General features: G+C 31.8%; 1 protein-coding gene across 3 annotated transcripts in view; it reads left to right on the forward strand.

The window, feature by feature from the left end:
- The first annotated feature begins 184 nt into the window (after nucleotides 1-184).
- Nucleotides 185-26,497, forward strand: part of LOC145932525 (uncharacterized) — a 51,435-nt gene continuing 25,122 nt past the window's right edge. For 2 of the 3 annotated variants that reach the window (XM_083031517.1, XM_083031519.1), the window contains exon 1: nucleotides 12,947-13,220. The gene's annotated coding sequence lies outside the window, so the exon portion shown is untranslated. Of the gene's footprint in view, nucleotides 1,852-12,946; nucleotides 13,221-26,497 lie in introns of those variants that run through there. The other variant, XM_083031518.1, reaches the window with a different exon arrangement.

Genomic DNA, 26,497 nt, shown 5'->3' on the forward strand with positions numbered 1-26,497 from the left:
ACAAAGATCATTATATATATATATATATATATATATATATATATATATATAATATCTTAATATAAAATTATATATAATAACGATCTTTGTAACATTATATATTCCAAAATTCCGAGAATAATTTCGAGTGATTTAGGGCAATGATGAATTTTTTATTGTACTTTCAAAATCACATGAGAATGTATAAAACGCTAAGATAAAATTGATTTTTGGAGATATATATTTATATATTTATATATATATATTCGGGATCGTTATCTCATAACGAATCCTGGTCTGAAACCTGGCTTTGTTTCTTCCAAGCATTATTCTATAAATCTTGTTCGTGGCTCATCCGGACGAAGCTGAGACAAGAATAAAAGTAAATAAAGCGAGATAGAATAAAATTAAATATTTTGACGTCATCAGTCTCGAGACTCGCGTTTGTTCGATAAATGAAAGATTAATTCGCGATGTTTTTATCGGAGCAGAAATCACGCGATCTTATAACAGGATTTATATAGACGGTGTATATATTTATACTGTTAATTGGATGGACAACATTACGCAATGGGATCTAAGACATGAGGAAAACATGGATATCTTTCGATTTATCTAATCCATTTATATATTGACTTTAAATATTTATGCAGCCATTATGTTTTTCCCTTTTTCTCTCTCTCTCTTTCTCTTTTAAAATTATCTATATTTTATTAGTGTAAGAACATAGCAAGAAGATATGATAACAGAAACACACGAGATATCTACTGTCTCAGTATTGAATACATTAAAGTCCTATTCTTTTTTCAGTGCATATAAATGTTCTAAGCTCTGTGAATTGACTTATGTAAAATTTGTTTGACAGTTTGAAATTGTTTAAGTAACATAAATATCTCATCTTTAGATTTATATACATGTATTAAGGTAATTATGCTTTGCTAAAGAGAATTACACGTTTCTGGTATTTAAAATTAAAATATACAAAAGAAAAGAGTGATATAGATTAATCAAACATTTTCATCCATTTCGAATAATTGTGTCTTAAAGAAAGTCGCGCGTGAGATATGCCAAATAATTACTGTATAATATTATTTACATTTATTACATTACTGTATAATATTATTTACATTTATTACATTATACCGTATAATATTATTTACATTTATTATATTACCGTATAATATTATTTACATTTATTACATTATACTTTTGCAATTGCTATAAAAAAAAAAAAACAGAAAGAGAGCATAAATTTTGCATTTTTGTAATGTTGGCCGGAAATGGTTAAATATGATGCCGTTTGTATATCTCTATCTACCGATCATTCTTCCTCCTACTCATGTCGGGTATAAAAGGCCTTTCCCCTCTCTCTTTAATTCTACTGTCCCACGCCCTACCCCTACTTACGCGGCCCCTTTCCTCTTCTTCCCTGCGCGTCTTTCTTCACGACGGTTCAGTTCCCCCACCAAGTAACATCCAGTTATGTTGTGGCGAGCGTCGCTAGCTCGAGTGATCGGTATGCCTCGTCCTTTCGCGTCGTTGTACATACACAGAACTTGCATTCTTTGAGGTTTTTTAATTCGTGACGTCGCGTCGTGCGCGATTACTCGCGATCGTAGTGCGTGTTCGAACGTCTACCACGATTCTCCTTTACGCTTTGAAAACAAAGTGAAGCAAGGCTGCGCGAACAACAATTATTGACACGCGTGGGCCAGGAGCGAAGGTGGACGCGAAACGCAAGGATCGGCATCGACCTGGAGCTGCCTTCGAAGTTTGGGAGTGAGCTGCGATTCCGGACAGATTCCGTCCACCGTGAGAAAATCGCAGCGAGAATGCGGCGTGGCCAGTCGATGGACGATGGCTGTTAAAACGGTAAGATTTGATTCAAGTACATACAATCCGTATCGTACGTGCATATCTCCGCGTACATGAACATGTATGTGTGCCTGTACATGCGTATGTAGACGTGTGTGTACGTGCACGCGAGCCACTACCATATTGAGACAATAAGAATTTTTCAGGCTGATCGTATTTTGCGGATCGCCTCGCTGCTACTTTTTCTCTCTTCTCTCATCGCGCTTTTTTTTTTCTATATCTGTGAATGTACGCGAAGCCACCTTCTGATTCTGACAGGTGGAATGCGGGGCATCGGTTAACGTGAATTGATCGCAGCGACACGTATCGGGAATGCGCGAGTGCATCGTGCCGGGCCGCGTTGTACAATTCGTTTACTTCTACACGAAAATATTTTTTTATCTGATTTTAATTTATACAAGACGTTTGAGACGCTAGTTATCTTTTTATCACGAATTTTGCGATCAATTTTTGGAGTCATTTTTGTCTTAACAAAAATATCTTTCGAAGGACCAATGCTTTTTAAATTACAAACGATTAAAAATTTGTATTTTTGCAAACTTTTTGCAAATTAAATTCTATTGATATAAATAGATTTTTTAAAAATTATATTCTGCAATTTTGAAGCGCACTATGTGCACAAAGAATAAAGTGTAAAATGAGTTGAATTTCTCTTAGTTACTAGAAATTAGTGTCTGTTGCAAATGCTTGAAATAAAAAAAAAACATGTCTATGATATAAATATCTGAGAATTATATATTATAAAAATAGAATAATTATCGCATCATTAAACTATATAACTAGCATCGCAAATGATTAATTCAGGAAAACGATAACAAATTTTTCGATCGAAAAATCGATTTCATTTTAATATTAATATAGCTTACAGCTTATTGCACATGCAATAGCTAAATCGTCAATTATCTTTGAGTTCAATAATTTATTTTTATAACGATTGCATTTTATTACCATTCGTGAATTTAAAAGCTGACAATTATTGTTAACACATGCATACAGAGTGGTCTAAAAAATTTTTTAAAGTGATTAGAATATTTTTTACAATCTGCACGTATTTAGAATCGATTTTTCCTTAATAGACAAACTTCTAAAGAAATCTAATTTTTGAAATTATCTTACCGATTTTTTTTAATCATTGATTTAAAATATGTATATATTTATTCCATAATACTTATTTCATAATACAATATATGCCTGCTAGAGTATTTAACATTCCTCCCATTAATAAAATATAGTAATACATCAGAAATTACTCATTAAGATTCCTGAGTAATTTCTCGGTTTTAACCGTGCATTATTAATTCGAATAAAATTATAGAAAAAGAAGCATAGTACCCTGATTACGTATGTATACATATTATATCGAAGAACGATCCTTTCGCTTTCAAATCTGCGTCGGCGTTGATTTGCGCGGCGCATCAAACCCACTGCATCGGCCTTGTCATTAACTTTTTCATCCTGCCGATTAATGACACTTATAAATGTTCCGAGAGAGACGGCCGCGATGAATTTGACTTTCACTCAGGTGCATTGCTTTCACCTGGACTATCTAGCTTACGCTTAGGTCAGAAATATTTCGAAACCGAAACTCTATTCGTCAACACGCTCGCACGTGTTTTCTCTTAACAATTGCGCTCTTGGCATACTAAAACATAAACAATAAGACATAAACAGTGAGCCAAACACGTCAAATATTTTCATGGATCGATTGTGAGATATAAACAGTAAACAAATGAATAATGTCGATTTGCTTACTGCTTATGAATTTTTGTATGTCATGGACCTAAATAGCGCGACCTTCGTGAATCCGAAAAAAATCGCCCACTTGCTCGATGAACGATATAAAGAAACATAAAGGCCCGTATTATGAGCTCACATCTATCTCTAGATGTACTTTTAAATGTACCACGATAAATGTGGCGATATTATGAGCGCACATCTATCTCTAGATGTGTCTCTAAACGTGTCACGATAAATGTGGCGATATTATAAGCGCACATTTAGCGGCGCATCTAGAGGAAATCGCCTAAAAAACCAATTTTGTACCACATTTATAGCACATTTATGCTACTCTCGATAAATGTGCCCTTGGGTACATTTATTTGCGCCTCTAACTTTAGAGACACATCTAAGAGATAGATGTAAGCTCTAAATGTGCGATAAATATATGATTGATTTTAGATGTACATTTATCTGCGCCTCTAACTTTAGAGGTACATCTAGAGATAGATGCGAGCTCATAATACGGGCCAAAGTCTTCAGAAAGATATAGTGCAAAGAACAGAAAGAAAAGAAAATCCTCGGTTCTCTATGTGTTTACGCGGTGTCGATCCAACATATAGAATTATAGAATTATATAGAAAGTACATAGTGCTAAGTCTTTATATCTAAAAATGAGGCGGTTGCAATGAAACGAGAAAATTGCAAAAGAACGAGAAACGCAACGAGTGCGAAACGGCGCACGTACATATGATGTGTGTGTTGTTAAAATGAAACTTTCATTTTCTCCGTTGTCGCAATCAATACCGCGGCTTTTCATTTATATTTATCCAATACCCGCGCTTCTCCGACACGAACAAAATTTGATCGATTCGGGGGGAGGGGAAGGAGATTCGCCTTTAATTCTGTTTATCGCCACGCTGTATCAAGCTCTCTGTATCATATCGAAAGGCCTGAGCCTATAGAACCGGAGGGCCCCGGAACGATAAAACGACCCACGCCTTGAGGCCTCTTAACAGAAGATGTTTCGCAGTACATATATATATATATATATATATATATATATGCGTATGTTTCTTCTTCCTCTTCTTCTCGCCCTCCCTCTGCATTTATCCCCCAACGCGTCATTCTTTATCGCGTATAATAATCTATTTCCATATCCAATCCGCGGTACATAACGGCAAACAAGTGCTATAAATCGTGGATACTACTCGTCTCGCTTTGCGCACTATAATAATAATATCCCACTTCGCGTGTACGTTTCATAAATTGTTCGATGCGCGTGAATCGATCTGTTCCGATTGAATTTTCCCGATTCGCAATTCCTCTGATCTGTCAAAGAATGAATTGATGATATTATTTAATAATTTTAAATATTTTAGTACATACTGTTTATTAATTTTCATATATTTAATAACATTAGAATTAAAAGATTTATTAATTATACACTAAGAATATTTATTAGAGAAGAAGATTTATTAATTATATTTTTATTTTATTAATCCCTTTAAATCTAATATCTTTTCTGTGTTTGATAACAATAAAACTTGATTTTATGTAAATAATTGGATAAATATACCTACATTATAAAGATGATGAGCGTTTATAATAAAAAAATTATAATAAAAAAATGCACGCACGTACACAGGCAGAATTTTCTCTTAGAATTTACTCTGAAAATCATGGTAATCGTTGGACAATATGATATGGAATAAATTTTATGAGAATTTCTCTGATTAATATTTATCACAATAAAAAATAATAATAGGTATCTATCAAAATAAAATATAAAATGTTTGATTAATTTTATTAAACTATATATGGTAAAATTAATCAAACATATTTTATATTTTATTGTGATAGATATTATTTTTTATTGTGATAAATATTAATCAGAGAAATTCTCATAAAAATTTTTTTATATTATAGTGTCTCACAATTACCATGATTTTCAGGATAAATTCTAAGGGAAAAAATTCTCTCTGTGTATATATTTCGAAAGAGAACAAATTTCATTGAATTTAAATAATTTTTGGATACATTATGTTCGTTATAAGATGCGCGTTAGATGAAAGAATTAAAACTAAATATTCAGTTCAGCAAATAGAATTTCTGGGTGTTCTGCTAGGAAGTAAAGACGACCGCTCGATATATGCCAATCGTACGTCGCAGAACGAATCACGGATGTTATCTCGCAAGTTGTTTCCGATATATTACTTATATACTGTACCTGATGAATCTTTCATCATAACCGCTATCCTTCCTGATCGTTAGGCGTTAACATCTAGCTGCCGAAGGGAGCGATAATTGCCGCGCAATCGATCACTGATTTGAAATTGAAATCTGTATTCAAAAAAAGATACTCAAACGTAAATTATAATCACTAGATCGCACCTTTTACGAGCTAAATTTATTGCGCGCGTATACCGACCTTTGAGAGATTGTTTCGATACGCGTATCTCGCGCTCGTCATTCATAATTGTCTCACGTAAAGTAGAGACAATTTGAATACATTTAAAATAAAGGCATCTCTTATACATATATCGCGATCAAAACCAGCAATTTGCGCTTTCAATTCTACAGCTCGCGGCAGTGACATACTAAGCATTAAGCTATGCGAGGGGAAAGTCGTGTGAAAATCTTCTGGTAAATAAGAAACTGCTTTTTGGAACTCTTATTATTCTGCACATCTTTGTGCAGCGATTTTGAAGTATATATAAGATAAAAAAATATTAATTATATATTGTATAATTAAATTAATTTTATAATTTCTTATTTACTGTGATATAGGAAATAAATTTTATAAAATACTTGCCATTGCAAAAATCTATTGTATTAATATCACGTGGAAATATATCAGTTTTAGGGGGTACTTATAAAAGACAAATAATTAATCAATTAATTTGCAATTTATGTTATCTTAATCTTTGTCTTGTTTATTTCATGATTGCTGACGATTGACGGTAGATTTAGCGAGTTCGTATTATACGCACTTATCATTATGGTTATACAAAGAAGTGTGATCGTTATCGGCTGATACAAATAATCTTCGCTCTATTTCAGTTCTATTTATAATGATAATCTAATTATATATAACAAGTAGATTCTTGTCTGCGAATAAGACTCACATTGGTAATAATTCATATATCTTGAAAACATATATCATCTAAATTACAACGCGTTATCTTTACGCTTAAAATAATTTTGATAAATAAAGACTATACTTAAAAATTATTGATAAATAGAGCCGATAAGAATCGCGCGCGATAAGAATTACTGATACCTCTTTCGATATCAATATAGATGCCATATTTTCCTTAATTCTTGAAATATACGACTAATATTTAACAGAAATTTTCTTTGGAAATTTAATTTTGTTCATTTTTTTTTCGTTTCAGATATTAAGAATTATATCGAAAAATATAGCATATTAATTATCGTAAAGCATATTAAGAATTATATCGAAAAATATAAAATTCAAATTAGATCTACTTGAAATATATTATAAATGAACATAAAATTGACACTCCATATTTTCGAATTTTTCTTACACTTAATCTTTTTAGAATTTTTTTTTAACTAATCTAAAATTCTTTGGAAAAGAGCCATCAGGATTCTATCGAAATTATATCGAAATCCTGAAAAAGAGTGCAAATTTTAGCAAAGATAAGAGATTATTATTACATCTGCTCTTTACTCCTCATTTGCATATAATATGTTCCAACACTGAAAAAAAATTATTTAATAATTCAAGTAAATGTTTATTTAAATACTCTTTGATATATCACTTGTTTGAAACAAGCAATGTTGATTTGCCGTGAAAAAATATTTAGTTGATGTAAGAAATCTTTTTTCAAAACAAATAAATATTTGCTTGTTTCAAACAAGTGTGTGAAGGGAACTATTGAATTAGATATTTATTTGAATTCAGTAGTTTTTTTTCAGTGAAGATATTACTTTAAAGATGCACAGCACGATCGTGCGTGTGCGGTCTGTCGTTTACGTCATACGCAGACAAATTGGACTTATCTAAATTACCTTATTGTTAAATATATTTGGCATTTAGCAAGAAGATGCTACATCCGGATATCCTTGCTGTGCAAGGCACGTTTTCTCGCGTTGCATAACTACTTCGTGTGAATGAGGAAAAGAACGATTGGCAGATGAAGAGAAATTGGTAAATAGAGGAGTGGGGAAAACCCCGGAAGAGAAATATTTGAAGGAAGAAAGTATCGTATTATATATTCGTGCGAATAATTCAATTAATACGTAAAAACATGCCGTACTTAATTAAACGTAAATGTTTTTTCGTTTTTTTCCTCAATAACTTTACGAGTTATCGATGTTACTAGACAACCAATCGAGATAAAAACTTGATAGTTACATATTTTTTTTTAATTTTGATCCCTCTTTCAAAATCCAGATTAAAACGTAGATTCATCGTGTCGAGATTAGATTACAACGATTGTTCCGCGTTACTTTTTCATGATATGACAATATGAAAAATAACCATTATTTATCTATTTTCTAAATCGTCGCTTATCAGAAACACTATTGTTGTGCCATGACACAGATTATATCGTGTCGTGAAAAGTATTTCTATATTTGACGCTTGATATGCAATTTAACTTTATTCATACGTATTCACAATTATAATACACGATGTAATTGCTGTTAAGTACATTTAGTTATGGATATAAACTGATGTCAAAAATATTTAACAATTGATATACATATATGATTGACCAATAAATTATTATATGCATAACAAAGATATCAACAATTTTTCAGTGATAACAATAAAATAATTTAACAACTAAGGATATAACAAGGATATAACAAAGAAAAAATTAAAAACAGCTAGTTAACAAATCTAGATATCTCTTTAGATTTAACAATACTGTCAGGAAGGAAAAGTGAGAAAATTAAAACGATCATCTAAAAGTTCCCTCGGGGTCTACGTAAAGTAGTCACGAGAGCATCATTACATACTTTGACTTGTATAAATAGGGTATCGTGCCTTTTAAAAATGAATATACATAACGTGCATGTGATTGATGGCGTTGAAATCTACGAATATGCTTTTTTCTCTATTCGTTTATGTACGTCTTTATAAATCTGTTTTGGCACTATTATATACTCATTTTTCTACAGAAATATAATTTAATTTTTTCCAACAAATTATTAAAATATTTTGTACATAATAAATATGACTTAAAGTAGAGCATCAAGATATTTCTGGCGACTCTTATCCGCTGATCCTTAATATTTTCGAAATATTTGCTGATGTCATAAATTATATGAAAGGTTTTCGTTCCGACATCCGACGAGACCTTTCCAATTTGTTTAATCGTCAGCTAGGGTCAACTCGATTAAAAAAGGTTACTTGCCCGACCGAGAATAATCTCTATTACATATATCGCTGTCTTTCTTTATCGCTCCACATAGTTGTGTTCCATATGCAACGTTCGTGACTATTTTGTTTCATGTCTATAACAAGTAGATCCTCTGTACGATTATTAGCCATTAAAATGAGTTTATGCAAATTTACATGTTTCATAGAATAGTGTAAAAGAATAAAAAAGCGTGTTATAGTAAATTCTGCATAAGCCATTTTAAATATAACTTACAATTAGTTTAGATGTATAACATTGAAAAGAAGCAAATACGATCAACGTTATGTAAAAAATGTCTCGTTTCTATTCAAATGTTAAAAATCATATCAAATAGGTTCTGCAAAAAAAAGTAACTTGACATACATGCGCTTTGTAAAATGTATATCGTTCAAAAACGCGTCATTCACATCGTATATGAAAATACTAGAGATTGTTCTGTGTTTACGCAATGATAAATCAGATATCCAGTTAATTATACGCATCTAAGAATATGTTTTAATACTTTCCCAATTACCGGAAGTAACTGTAATAAGTACCTTTTACATCATATTTCCTCTATACAGTTAAAACAAACATTAAGTATGTTTATATGTTTATAATATAAATCTATTAAGCACTAATATAAATTGAATCTGCTACTATATACTCTGGAGTGATAATTATATTTTTTAGCATATAAAAATCTTTTGCTCATAAATAGAATCACACACATATACATATTTTTGCAAGTTTTATGCTTGCGCACATTTCAATTAATAAATAATTATATTATTTTTGTGTAACAAATATGAAAACTATTTCTAACTGCATTTAATCCGTAATGGAATAATAATAAATTTAATCTTATTATTCTTGAATTTTTTCTGAGTATCTCATATTTATTATATTAAGAAAATGATACAACACACATATATTTGTAATTGTATTATGCTTTTACAATTATGAATTACTGTAAAAGAAAAGATTATTTATAATTTTATTATATTTCTATATTTCCAATAATATTATTTTTCTTTTCATTATACATATAAATTTTATATATGTATTAAGCTAAATTATATTAGTATGATTAATAGCTTTCTGTCAAAATTTGATAAATTGATCACCGCGTAATCTTTTAAACAATTAGGAAATCCGTTGTTTTTCTAATTCAATATTCAATCCACGGTGTTATCCTTCCAACATCAGATATCTCAGCATGATATTCGCGCGCGGATCAGCGTATTTCGCAATTTCGCAATACACTTGCATTGGCACGCATACTTACGAACGCATCCTGCATGCTCACAAAGCATTAACACTCGAGCATCAATTATAGCTGTTTACTCATAAAAGGAATGGCGATGCATACAATAGTTCGATATTATCAAATGTGCGTAGTATACGATAAGGAGTTAGAGATAGTGTTTAAAAGACGTATTATCTTGTCGAAGTAAAAAAAAGTTCGTATAAATATAATATCGATTTTATTGATAAATTAATATATAATGCATTTTTTTCGTATTGTTTTTAATCAATTGATTGAAACAAAATGCTTATAATCTAAAAAAGAAAGAGAGAGAGAAAATGCAAATTTATTCCTTTCTAAAAAAAGACATTAAGTCGATTCTCGAAAGCTTCGAAGTATTGTTGCCTCTTTTCCGCGATGCTGATTAACTTCGATACGCGTTGTGTGTTATATTTATATAGCATCGAGAGGCTGTCATCGCGAGGGTTAGCAGTTCGTCTAAAATAAAATTAAATAAAACAATAATATATTTTAAATAATATGTTATAATATTAATCGAGTTTTAAACATTATAACATATTATTTAAAACATATTCTTATTTTATTTAATTTTATTTTGGACTAACTATTTAACTGTTAACCCTTGCGATGACAGCCTCTCGATGTTATATGAATATAACACACAACGCATATCAAAACAGTTAATTAGCATCGTGGAAAAGAGGCAACAATACTTCGAGACTTTCGAGAATTTACTTAACATGCTATTTTATTATGCTATTTAGTTATCAGCTGATTTCTGTCAAAAAATATTAATCGAGAATAAAGTGTGATAACATATTATTTACAACATATTACACTATTTTAATTTTTATAACATATTATTTTAAAATTGAATTAGCAAATTAACGCTTTAATCAGCTGATTTCTGTCAAAAAATATTTATCGAGTTCAAACAAACTTTATATTAAGAAGTATATAAACTTTATATTATTTTTTTTTAAATATCATTTTTTTAAAATATAAAATTAAAGAATGGTGCGCGCGTAGCGCGCGCTTGTATTGTTTCAGTATAATTAAAAAACATGAAAATAAAATCCACAAAAGATAAAGGCTCCTTATTGCTTTCGTGAAAATAAAATAAAAAATCATGTGTTCTGTAATATTTTGTAACAATTTCGTGACGAATTAGTGTAATTTCGATTATTAGTAATGTACAATTTAAACAATGTGGATGAATAAATGTATTGTTTTCACCCTTTATGAGTGGTGACGAAAGTTATTTTTCACACTTTGGACACTGAGTTCTATTAAAATTCTTGTTTTGTTACATAACGATTACTTCCTCCTTCTGAGAATTAACACTGAAGACTATAATTCAGATATTTATTTACAATCTTTAGAAGAAATAATGCTGCTATTGATTAGTATTGAATACCAATATAGATATAATGTATACATTTATAATGAAGATGTGCTTTTTAATAAATGTGTAATATATTTCTTATTTGGTAATATTTCTTGTTTAATTTAATAAGAGCTTATTTTTAATAATAGCATTTATAATTAACAAAATTTGAAAAAAAAATGTTATCTTTACATTTTATTAGTTGTGATATTACACTAATTAAGCATTGCGTTTAATTTTTTATTGAGGCAAATTGAAATGACGCCAATATTTTACGCTGGCAAAAAATATATATGTTATATCTCTATCTTATTGCATATGAAAGACGGACATTCGAACAATAGCGCAATTAAAGAAAAACAAAGATATTTTAAGATACAAAGGGTACAAAACAATCGTGTATATGGCCGCGTGCGATTGCATCTCGTTCATTCATCATTTCAAAACGTCGTCAAAAGGTATATGCACTTGCGTGGCCATACTATATTGACAAACAAGCACGCATGTATATGCATACATACGTACCGTATATCGCATGTGTGTAATGGCGTAGGTGTACAGTGCGGTGCGTTAATGATACTGTTGCAAATAAACTACCGCCTCCTCCGGTACTTTAGCGCCATGTCCATTCTATTCACTCTAAATTATTCTTACGCCGTGTATTTTGTACATGACTTGTATGCTCATCGTGTCAAAAATGAATATAATATTAATACATGAATTAGCTTACACATAAATTTTGTTATATATTTTATATAATATACATATAATATATTAATATTGTGTATATATACTATATATTTATTTATGACAATATTTTTAACAAAGTATGATTAGTTTAACAAAAAAGTCTAACAAATAGGCACGAAGATATTTATGTTTGAAACAAGAAATTGTGATAAGAAAAATCAAGTCTTGATAAATTCGTTAGATAAAAACTTTGCTGAAATAAGGATTATTTAAGCTCAAGTGAGCAATCACGTTTCGTACTAATTATTTATTCACATCTGTTATTATGCATTCATTAATCATTAATTAATCATTATTATTTATCCATTATTATTACATATTTTTCTATAAAACGTCTCCAATGTAACCATCGTCTTAATTCGAGATCTAATAATGATTTATATGATCCGGCCCTGAATGATACGTCTACCTTAATTGCAAGTGCATCTGCACAGGTGCACACCATTAACGTGCCTCATTGTACACATATGCTATGCATGCACATACACACGTATGTATGTACCCACCTGCAAATACCGAACCGTTGGCCAATCGCACACTGAGCAATAGACGCCATCTATAGCAAGATACCGTCTCGTCCGGCGAGCAGTCGCGTTTCGCGTCAGTTGGTGCTCGGCTGTTGTGGTGTTTGCGACACACACAAGTTTTTCTCCAAAATATAACGTTACTGTTTTCCGAGGAAAGAAATCGACTCGCGAATCAATTTTTTTTTTTTTTCGAGCGACAAAACAAATACTTAAACGCGAAAGAGTCAATCGCCGTGTTGTCTCTCCTCGCGTGGATAAATCGATTTTCACGCGCGAATTTTCCGCAAATCGTTCGATCATTCTCAGGAAGCGTTCCGCCGATGTTTCAATAGAGACAACAGGTAGGTGCGCATAGATTAAGAATATCTTTTAATGAGATATTCGCGACACGCTTTTCGTTAGTTACATTTCCTGCGAACAAATGTCCGATATGAAGTCGCAAGTTGAGCATTTTCTGTCTGTTTACGCGATGAATTTCGTTATTTTCTTAAAGAAACACCGCGTTATAAAGTAATAAGGCTATTATAGAAAAAATTGTTTAGACCACATGATGATATTGATAAAATATTTTATCAAGGCGCTAAGATTGAAGAAATATGGATTTTAATAATATTTTCACGATTGTCAATATAACGCTCGTGTCTTGTGCCATTATTCGCTTTGATTCGGTTAAATATTATGCCTCGGTGTTACGTTTCACCATCAGTCACGAACGTGTTGCTCGCTATACATTCTATGAATTTTTAGATAAAATCTGGTATGTATATCGATCGGTGACTATAGGCATGCAAACTTGGCCAATGCACGTTAAGATTGCAGCTATACGCTTGCACCGGTGTAATTTAAGTTACCTAACTTCAATTAACTCTCGTCCCTTTCATTCTAATTCTGTGACGCAGACAAAGGATAAAGAAAATTGAATCCAAGTTCATATTCATTGTAAGAACCTCTAAATGATGCTCGGTATTAAAATATTTACACAGTATAAAGTGACAGCAATCGTGACAAGCAAGTAATTAAGAAAGGCGGAAGCATCGGATATGATCATAAAGATGCTTAGATCGCGACAATGATTTATGATATTAATCCAACGTATTCGTTAGCGGGGAACTCATAAAATAATTAAAACATAATTAAAGTGAATATAATAAAGTTACTATATATAATTAAAATTAGCTGAATTAGATTGCCCGAGATATTTTATTCTCACACGAAAATTTACCTATTTATATATGTATATCTAAATAAATTAAAACATTTGCCAAAACATATAGCAATTAATACAATTTTAATCCGACAAAAAGCAAAACATTTCTCTCGAATAAAAATCATGGATAAAAGTTTTGTCAATATAGAAGTCAAAATGTGTATTCTTTATACAATATGCGAAACGTATACAAAGCCATCTGTTAAACTGCGAGTTTTACGAAAATATTCTATTATTTCTATATTATTTATAATTAAAGCAAAGATTTTAATATATTCATATCAATGTTGTATAATAAGTAAAATCAAATAATCTCGGATTTTATCTATATACTTCTCATACACTCATAAAAGACAAATCAGAATAAGCGAAAAAAGATATTCGTTGGTTAGAAAAACAGCGCCGTTCTATTACATGCACGCTACTTTCTCTGGGTTATGGATTAATGGTACTAGTTTTTCTTACGATGATATACTTTGCATTTCTTAATCTTAGACATCTTATTGATTAAAATTACAAACGCATACATAAAAAAAATGTGTTAAAATGCAGCTTACTTGTGTGAGATTTAACAAGAACTAAAGATTTGTTATCTGACCTTTAATTTTTGCTTATACAATTCCAGCATTTAATGTTGAAACAAATGTCGTTTTCTTTCGTTTTAAATATGACCTTTAATATTTACATGTACGCGTGATATTTGTACTGAGAGACACCGTGTATGGACTAAAAATAAGGCCGAATGCCGACCCTCCTTCAATTTGCCAGGCAATTGCGCGATTTGCTCGCGCGTGATATCGGCCCTGAAATTATCAATTCCATCTGGCGCAGCCCCGTATATTTCCTTCAAATTACGCAATAATCGTTATATCAAATGTGACATCTTTACGAGGTAACGATGCTATCGATCAATAATATTCGCATGCTAACCGTAACCTGCACTGACAGTTATATATCCATGGTAATCGATACGAGGACACGAATATCGTTTGAGAAATTGTTACGTAATCTCGCTAAAATCCGCAGGACCGATGATTAATTGTAGCGTGTCGCAACGTTTTATTTATCCCTTTCCTGCTGAAGATGATGTCCGCGGACGAACCTCGTGAAGAACGTAATTTCAATTCTACGCAGGCGGACGTTTATTTTCTGACGTTAAATTACAGACACATCCTTTTCTGAAGTGTTCAAGAAAAATAATGTTCAAAGAAAATAATTCTGAGTAAATTAAAATAAGTATAAATTATTATATTTCATATTCATATTCAAATATATTATCTCAATACATTAAAAAAAATACTAAATATATAAAAATATAAAAGAATATAAAATATATAAAAAAATAAAATTAAAAAATTAATTTATTGAAAGACATTGATAGTTACATATATAAAACGGAAATTATCTGTTATAGAGTTCAATCCTATTTTAATGGGTTATGGATAATTACTGAGAATTATCAAGTCCCTAAACGCATTAGCAGGAAATTAAAGAACCGGTTTTTTTTAAATCGAGTACCGTAACTTTGCTATTTCATTTCTTTTGCCTCCGGATACAGCGATACTATAGATGGAGTAGGAGATAACGCACTTCTGTCGCTTTAACTTTGCGTAGTCTGAAGTGCTTACATTCGTAAATAAGTATAGCTGCTTCCTGGTGGGAAAAATTTCACAATAAATAATGATTGAATAGAGTCGATATAGGTACAAGTATTAAATATACGGTTAATATTGCATACTAAATAAGTGAACAAGCTGACAATTTTGATTAATCTACTTATTATATATCTCATATATACATATACATATATTATTATATTTATGTAGATAATTCCGCGAAGAGTGTATTATTTTATTCTTTTAAACTGCATATAGGGCCAATCTTCATATTTTCTTGTCTTATATTATTATCTTATATTCTTGTCTTATTTATACAAGTTGAATCGCTAACACACACTGAAATAGTCTGACTTTGCACAATGTAGCATCGGGAAGCGATCGTAATCGTTGATAACGTCATCACTGCATTATTAATGTCTAAAATGACTACATCTTTAAAAGTGGATTGCAAATAATTCACTAATGTGCTGTATTATGTATGAATATATTTAAGAAATATATTACGCCAAAAATATTAATAAGCGATTTTGGTATAATTATTGACAAGATATAATTATGCCAAAACACTAATAATTAACTTTTGATGTAATATAGTTATTATACATTCATATGTAGATATTCGTAGAACGATATAGATTATTATTTGCAATTTAAAAAAGCTAAAAGAGCCATATGCCATTATCAACAATATTGCTTTCCGATGCTACATTATGCAAAGTCAGATTATTTCAGTAAGTTAACGATGCGATATTATATGTATAGTATAAGGCAAGAAAATATGAAGATGCTTTGGCCCCTATATGCAGTGTGCGCCGAGTTGCAAATTTAAGAGGATAAAATAACGCACTCTCCGCGGAATCCTAAATTCGTCTACACGAATATGGGAAAATAATATGACAGCACGATACAGCTGTGTATTCCACGTTAACGAGAAAATTAGGGACCGCGCGCGATTAACAACTGCCACTTTGGACAAAGCGCGAGTCTCTCTCAGACACTCTTTGAAATTACCATCACGGGAGAGTTAACTGGTAAAACCACAAAGGAATGTGCCGAGTTCTGCTGGCAAATCTAAGTGGTAGCTTAATAAGATGCGGTGCATCTCGATCGCTATAATACGTTAAGCCATATTATATGTAATACGAACAGCTATATAAATTTCGCCTTTATCTAATTAAATGACAATCGTCGATGTATCTAATTCTCATTGTGAGCCTACTGATCGTTAAATCAGACGGTTAGATGCCGTTATAGTCTGTGGACATATAAGCGACGTTACTTTTATACCTGTTATATCTCTACGACCACCTGTCATAGTAAGGTAGGCACAGCAATCCCAAGCCGAATGTCAAGGTTGATTCTCATAGAAATTCTGTAAGACAATTTCTCGAAGGTTGTATCAATACACTATTGCATGTAAGCAAATCTTTTACACGGGGCGTCGCGATATCATCGACTTTTATTTTTAATGATAAATTCTCTGATAAATTTAAAACCAACTTTTTGTTTTAGGAAAAAAATTTCGAAAGAAATTATATTTGCATTTTGCTAACAATATATTGAATTGATATAAAAAATCCGATTTTTTAAATGTTATTTAATTACACTATAGTTCACAAGCTTTTAGTTTTTATTGTTTGCGGTTATAAAATTAGAACAAGTAAAATAATAAAAATAGAAACTGTAATAAATGATAAATTTGAAATTGAAAAGAACTTTTATAAGAATGGGACAAAAGTGGTTGGGAGACTTATATACAGACACAGAAGTTTCGAAATTTCTTCGACAGAGTAATAATTTTAATGCTCCCCTTACGACTAAAACTGCGTTCTTATTACTAGAACTTTTTCAATTACGTCGGCGAATCGTGGACAAACGGCTTGCAACGCTCCGTTACGCGGAACGCATACGGAAGTATGCTCGCGGAATAATCTCCCGCATTCCGGAAGTTCTATCCAGATGATACACGGATTACGTCACAGTTTTGCGCGAATACGGTAATTAATCGCGAACAATTGGTGGCAATATGTGCACGATGCAACACGAAATTTGCATTCTGCAGAAAATCACGACGCCACGCGAAAATTCTCTCGACTTGTCGGCTTTCACGAAAAGGTGAGAGGGCGAAATCGGCGTAAACTGAGATCCGCGGAATTTTAGCATACATCATCTATTTCGTACAAACAACGCAATAGCTATATGTAGATACATAACATTCTTAAAGTTTTGAAGCGAAGAGAGCGCGATTGATTTAAATCTCAAAAATTGCATAATGAAAGATCATAAAGAACTATTCTACAGGAAAGGTAGGAAAACAATTTTTCGAAATTGATAATAATAAAAATATTTTGCTTTGAATAAAATATTACACACATTAGAAAACGAAAAGACAAAAAATACAGCATATTTTTATTTTGAATAAAAATTAACGTGGAAAGAGTTTTTAATATCAGCAACATGTAATATTAAATTTTAAGTCAACATAAATATCTGGTGGAAATAATTTTATAGAACGCAAAGAAATCTAATGGCAAGTCTAATTTATCTATGCCTCTCTTTATACAATATATAATATGTATGTTATTCGAATTAATGGTAATTTTAAAGATGAGGAACGAACCTTCAGTATTTAAAAAATCGATTTTTTTATCTATTTTATTTTTGCATCGGCCGCGACGACTTGCAAAAGATCGTGCAAACCGTTACACTGGCGAGACGAAAGAAAATGCAAAAATAACCGCGAAAAATTAAGCTACATGCATGGCAACTCGTCGAGCACCGGGTGCTCAACGCTCGTAAAGTCAAGTTTACGGTAGACCGACATTGTGCTGCGTGCAACTCTGCGCAAAACACACGCTCGTGTGTGTATGTGTACGAGCTTCCGCTATTTTTCTCTTTTCATCGTGCGAAGGATGCAAAAATTCCGACGATTCGATATTGAAGGAAAGACTTTGCCTCTCTGTCGGAATATTCGGAATATTAATGTGAAAGTCTGATGGTTAAGCTTTCTTCGTGTCAATTCGTGACAGTTTCATTCCCGCGCGAACCGCGCCCGCCAATACACGATCTCTGTCGAGACTTCAACTTTAGTATCACGTTGATCTGTCACGTGTGTATTTCTTCGTTATCTAGATAACGAGTGAATTTTAATCCGCTCGTTTATTTTGTTACTCAGATGTCCGATTCGTCAAATGTGTAATGAAATATGTATACAGGTGCACGTGTTATTTAAAAAAAATTTTTTTTATATTCTCTGAATAATGGAGAAATTATTATCCAATTTTGTTTATAACGCTTTGCATATTTATATTGTGTTCATTAAATTTTATAAATGTAAATGTAGAAAAAAAACTTTTTACATATTCTCAAGCGTGTACAAAAAACGACACGTGTATATAACATTTTGTCTAAAGAAAAAGATTAAAATAATAAGAAAAAACATCTGCATTTGCAAAAAATCTTTGCATAAAAAATATAATTTACGTATATAAATTGTGTGTATGTAAAATGTATATAAATATAATTTACGTAATATAAATTGTAAAATTTAATAAGATTCAATCAAGAATCAAAGATAAATTGTCTCTTTTAATCAAGATTTTAATATAAACTTGGTGATTGGGACATCGAATTATAAGATATTTCTTAGAAACACGAATTACTATCTACAATAGCTAGACTAACAATAAATGAAATCATCGAGTCGTTAATGCGCCATCACATCTATCATCTCGATTTACATCATCGGATTTTCCTGATATTTAAAATGACATTTTGATCGTCATAAAAAATTGACAAGGCTCATCAACGATTAATTAAACCTCTACTCGTAATTCATTGCGATAACCGACAATTTTTAAATAGAGATGATAACATGCATACACAAACACACACACATAGAATGCATGTATATAAATGCATGTATTAAATCACTCTTTGACTTTTCGAAGAGAGAGTTTGAGGCACATTGATATTCGCGACAGCATCAATATTTAGAATACATTTACTATTTATGATAATACATTAAAAAATATAATAAACGATACAAAATCATATTTTTTTTATCGTTTTTATTGTCACAGCTGACTCCAATAAATGATATTGACCGAATATTTTGTTACAGCGTCCTGTTAAAAGATAAAATTTACGTAGTTGGAAATTGCATGCAAGGAAATATATTGTATAAGTAATCCGAGTGACGGTGCTCGAACAAAACGTCGAATTATGGATTTTTCCGACCGCACGATATCGCGGTTTGCATGACGTTATGCCCTTCGGTTTATTCTGACCTATGTCAATGTTGAACGTAACAAATCCTCTGCCCACGCGGTTATCTTATAGAATATACATGTATATGATTACCCAGTAATACATACTATTATTTAGATAGAGACAATCTATCGTATAAATCAAGGATCTTATTTTCGCGGTCTTATTCTTAGAAATGGAATTTTCCCTTTGTGGAAAAGAAGAAGCTCCACCAAGTCGCCTCTCTTGCGCGCATATTATATCTTCCTGTGCGTTATGGAATATACATATTATAAGTTACATTTTTTTTTAGATTGAATACTTTTTAGACACTTGAGTTGGGACGATTTAGATCCTCGATTGTGGATTTTTGAATTATGACAGATTGTTTATTTCAAAGAATGCTATCTATATAATATATATATATAGATACTTTTATGCGAGATGCCTGGGTGCTAATGGGTGGGTTTTTTTTTTTTTTTTGCCTTCCTGTCAGGTGCGAAAACGATGAGTAGCAAGGAAATGTGACTAGGCTTTCCTGTAGCTGCAGGTGACGACCGGAAAAGTATTAAGAGAGTTTAGTCACGAGGTTAGCATCTACGGTCCCTTTTAATGTTCCTCGTCGTTCGCTTCTTATTTTTTTGCAATTAAGATTCTGTTTGACGAATATTTTTTCATGAATATTTATTTTCTATTAATAGACTTGATTTAATTATGTTAACTTCACGTGTTTTAAATCTTATGGAATTCGAACGACTGATTTCTTGTTTCAACTGTTTTTTTGACGATTAGAATATATATAATGCATATGTCAAACATAAATTATACGTTCTATATTTTTTTTATTTTATATTTATTGACCATCTCATAATACAGAACATATAATATAATATTACATGTGTATAAAAAATATTTAAATTATTCAAGTGACTTTATATTTTAAAATTTATATGTATACATGTATATAGGTATAATTATTTTTACATTTTTACAATTATAATTACATTTACATGTATATATGTATACATATAAATTTTAAAATATAAAGTCACTTGTGACTAATTTAAATAAATATTTTCTTTTATATACACATGTAATATGTAATATTATATATATATAATAACTCGCGTCCTTTAAATTTATTCTTGGAATAACATCCTTGTATGATTATCTTTCATGACCTTCCTTTAGAAAACGTCACAGTTTGCTCGATTGCCGGTATATGCAAGTTTGGTCGATCTGTCGCTTAACGACTCTCGCAAGCAGTCCTTTCAGTAGACGACGTATTAGCACCAATAAAACGCGTCGCGTTGCATGCGACGACCAACATCGCGACAGGTTACAGCAGATCCTGCAGCCATAATCGCTTCCGAAGCCACTCGCGCACACACAAAGTCGGATTGGCACACAATCGCGCGCGCCGCAATAAACCGCACCGCAAAATGCAAGCAAACGTTTCACTCGCGTGACACACTTGACATTCGCCGTCTCTTTCGTTCCGCCGCGACCGGTCGCCGATACACCAGCCACACCCATTTCTCTCTCTTTCTCTCTCTCTCTTTTATATATATATATATATATATATATATATATATACATACACATCTGTGTATTGTACCTGCTTTATCTCTTCACGAAGGTTCAAGGATAGGAAGCTAAGTTAAAGCGAAGGTACTGCGCGAGCCGGCAGCGGCGATGAAGTTTCGTGACGAGGAGGACGTTTCCGTTTTTCTCACAATCTCGACCGCGTTTATCCTACTAGCTACGCTAAGGGAACGCTTATAATCATCGACGATCGTCGTCGTTCTATACGCGAGCATGTAATTTCGCGCGGAATGCCAGAGTTAAAAAAAAAAAAAAAGAAGACAAATAAACCGATCAGAAAAGGCGGATTTTTAATGAGCTTCGAGATTATGCGTAAGGCGATTTCTTCATTGGTTTATCCGACAGCGGAACCAGCGGTCAGATATTTGTATTTAAAAAAGCGACCTTGGCTTTTTAAAAGTGGTCCCATTTGCACACGTACCGTATTCAGGCTTGAAATTTTACGATCGGTCGTTGCAAATAGATGATTGACAGAATATTTTGTAGACGTATGATGTTAATGTTGAATGTTAATGCTTCTCGAATGGATTTTTCGTCTCTCGAATTCTTCGTGCGCGATCGATCGATCGTCCAATCCGACGACGACGACGACGATGATGATGATGATGATGATGCGGTCGGCGAGGCGATGATCGCGAACCCTGTGGTACATAAACGCGTCGAAATGCAATCGCGACTATATAACTGGGACGTTGTAGAAAGTGGTTGTAAATTCTTTTTTTCGTGGTCTACAACGTCTACAGTTCCTAGTATCGACACATTGATCGTGTACGTGATCCGCTATGAATCCAGGCCGTTGAAAGCGATAACGTTATGTATATATGTAGATCCTGTAGACTCCTATAGACGGATCGTTTTTACGTTATTGCGCAAATTAACAAAATTAAAAATCACTAAAATAACATAAAGGATTCAGAGCCCTAATAAAATTAAGTATACAGTATATATATATTCCCGAGTTCTCTGTATTTTATACCATCTGCAGAATCTTTGATTAATTTGAAGTGATTATTTTTTTTCGAACAAAAATATCGAAATATTAAGTATAGTTTTTGTGTAAACGGTTGAAGGTAAAAAAATATATAGAAACGAGAAAAATTTGACTTTATAAAATGTGAATGAATTTCACTGATAAAACAATAACACAAACGAGAAACATGATGTATTTTTCGACATGTGAATGCAATATTTATAAGACATTATTCCCAGAACGTGTGCGTCAGACTCATATGATTGTATTTTTTTAACCGTTGTCAGTTTATTCAAAACAATTTTGTCTGCTAACGCACACATATTTTTCTAAGAATTGTACTGAAATTATAGTCTTATTCGGAATACTCGATCGAAAAAGAAATTGTTAAATTTATCCCAATTGCGTCAGAACATTTATAAATGTCACACCAATAATTTGACATTAAATTAAAATTCTGGAAGTCTTGATATGTATTAAATATAAAAAAGCGTGTATTATTCACATATTATATTATTCACAGTCGGAGTTTCCTCGTTCTTGTTATTTACGCAATGATCGAGGACAAAAAAATCATAGAGATAAACAAAAATACGGAAAAATACCGATTTTTATTTCTATTAAGCAGCATGCTAGTCAGTTTACGTATTTACGTAATGCATTGCAGGAAAGATAATTATAAGATAATTATGCTGATATACAAGAAGCATGGTACATCATTCTTAATGTGTGCGACCCTATTGTAAATGCAAATTCATTCATGTTAATCACATCAGGAATGCTTCTTGTAGAGACCATCTGTTGATATTGTTTTATAAACACCAGCTTTTTCTTCCTTGTTATCATTTTATGGCTTTCGTTATGAAACATATTTCTGCAGTATCTGTTTTAGAATGTAAATTGCACCGTTAAGTAAAACACATTTAACTGATTGTATGTGTTACACACTATTTGGAATTTTAAATGTAAATTTTTCAGCATAACTACGTAAAATAGTTGAAAGAAAACTGCGAAAGACATAAAGATAGATTTAAAGTTCAAGTACTATTATTTACTATAATATTATAGCGATATTACATTGATTATGCACAAAAAATAATTCAAGATGATAACAATCGATGCAAAAACAAAATTTCAAATAAGTAGAAAAGAAAGTACAGGAGTAATTTAAAATAATAATGATTAGAATAACTTAATGAGACTCTTTTTGTGCTAAGTCTTGTAATTAGTCACTACGTTTCGAAAGTGAATATTTCGCATGTCAAATTAATGGAGCGATATCCGTGAGACACGTTGGCCATTGTTGCACTTCTTCATTCCTGTCCAGGAATGAAGAAGTTTTTCGCCGAGAATTTATCCGGATTTCACCGTCCCCCACCGACCGGAGACTTCCCTCGCACCTCGTCTCGCGCACGCGGAATACAATGACACAAATTTAAATAACTGCGGTCGCTCGTAGGCGGCAGTCGTAAGAGATCGCAATTAGGACCCACTGTCAGTCGTCGGAGGAGAAAGAGAGAGACGGATATATTCGGGATACTACAAATGTATACGACATCTTTTCGCGTGAGAAAGTCTCCCGGCGTGCGGGAGACCGCGAAGAAGCCGCATTTCCTCGCTCTTCCTTGTCCGGGAAGATGCTACCGGTGGTCGCTGCCGATCCGAAGGGGGAATCCGCGTTTGACGCCGCGTAAAATGTCTTTGCAAATTTTATATTCACCGCATCGCGCGGCGGTTTTACAACGCGGCTACGGGATATATGTATATATACCGCTGCTGTAGCGAGAAGCAAACAGCGGAACGAGAAGACGATGGCTGGCTTTTAGCTTTTAGTAGCTCCAAGGGGTTGGCGCGGTTGACGTTACCTTTGCGATGCCGAACGAGTTGCAAACCCTAATATTGCTCCCATCGGACTCATAAACGTGATTGCAATCTTCTCTTCATCTGTTTCTTTTCTTTCGTTACTTCGCATAGTTTGCGTAGATTCAATATTCTGGATCGCACAAGTGATCTACATACTATATGTATACCTATATACACAGAGAGAATTTTCTCTTAGAACTTACCCTCTGAAAATCATGGTAATCGTGGGACAATATGGGTATGGAAAGTATTTTAAAAATATGTTTGATTAATTTTACCATACTTTTAGTCAATTTTACTATATTTTTATAGTAAAATTAATATACTATATAATATATATTGAGCGGTCGTCTTTATTTCCTACCAGAACACCCAGAAATTCTATTTGCTGAACTGAATATTTAGTTTTAATTCTTTCACCTAACGCGCATCTTATAACGAACATATGTGTCCAAAAGTTATTTAAATTCAATGAAATTTATGTTCTCTCTCGAAATATATACACAGAGAGAATTTTCTCTTAGAATTTACCCTAAAAATCATGGTAATCGTGGGACAATATGGTATGAAAAAAATTTTATGAGAATTTCTCTGATTAATATTTTTCACAATAAAAAATAAAATATGTTTGATTAATTTTACTATATATAGTTTAGTAAAATTAATCAAAAATTTTATATTTCATTGTGATAGATATTATTTATTGTGATAAATATTAATCAGAGAAATTCTCATAAAATTCTTTCCATGATTACTAGGGTAAATTCTAAGAGAAAATTCTCTCTGTGTATGTGTAATATTCTAAAAAATTTTCGAATGCAACTGTATCGCATTATACAATTAAAATACTATTATGCCATTTCAGATAATTGTAATAATTTAAATATATTAATATCTTATTATATAAGTGAGAAGTAGTAGTGTGCGATTTTGAATGTCGATGCATTAAAAATTGAAATTTAATCGTATTGAATAGCCTTCATGATTATTACACATAGTGCTAATTTTCATCGATAATAAGAATAATACGGAAGATATGACGTTTTTTCAAATTTGCTCTGATCAGAAAGTTATCAATTTCATTGACGATGTCGAGCATTTTTTTTTTTTTTTTTTTTTTTCCCGCCGTATCTAGATTATACCTTTGTGTCTGCTTTACATGAAAGCGTCGGCGAAAGTTTTACGGAGTCAACGGCCTTCCAACTTCCAACGGGTCCGAGGATGCCCGTTACAAGAGTATCCCTCCTCGCCTTTTTATCACATCCACTATACTCGTATATCGTCGGTGCACCGTTTACTTCGCTTTTTTTGTATCACTCGTGATATATATCAAAAGAGAGATTTCGATACTTTGCTTACGATTTTTACATACAAGTCTTATTAATCACTATTATTAAAGATTTTGAAGTCGATATCTATCTATCAATATAATTAAAAAATAGCGAAAGTACCTTAAAATCAAAGTATATAGTAGTTCAAAATATCAAAGTATTATAATATTGCAAGTAACGTTGTAATCTTCGAACATTAATTGCATCCGCATATTTGATCTTTAAAAGACTTTTCTTTCGTTATATTTGTTATAAAAAAATCTATCAAAAAGAAGTCTACACATTACGCACACATTTACATAGGGTTTTTTGTCTTCACTTCTAAAGAAATTATTTAAAGATGTGTATTACACATATATATATATATATATATATATATATATATATATAATTAGTTTTGAATATAAATAAAAAGAAACAAATATTAAGAATATCAACATTTAAAATTAAATTTAAATTAACATATTAAAATATTGTAATTATCCCTATATATGTGTACGATTACAATGAGTTAATATGTTAATTTTAATTTAATTAAAAATGTTGATATATTTTTATTATTTGTCTCTCTTGTAATATACAATCTATGTAATACACATCTTTAAATAATTTTTTTAGAGACGGAGACGAAGAATCTCATACAAGTAAAAAAATAATTCGGGAGTTGAAATTATTAGAGGGAAAATGAGCGTTTAATAGAACGCTTCTCACACGATTCCGTTCGGTCGGAAAAGCCACGGCTCCGTCTGCCGCGAATCATCGACTGACGTTAATT

The sequence above is a fragment of the Prenolepis imparis genome, unplaced genomic scaffold (assembly GCF_030444845.1).
Source record: "Prenolepis imparis isolate NDT839.2.m4 unplaced genomic scaffold, iyPreImpa1.0 SCAF_2, whole genome shotgun sequence".
Taxonomy (NCBI): Eukaryota; Metazoa; Arthropoda; class Insecta; order Hymenoptera; family Formicidae; genus Prenolepis; species Prenolepis imparis.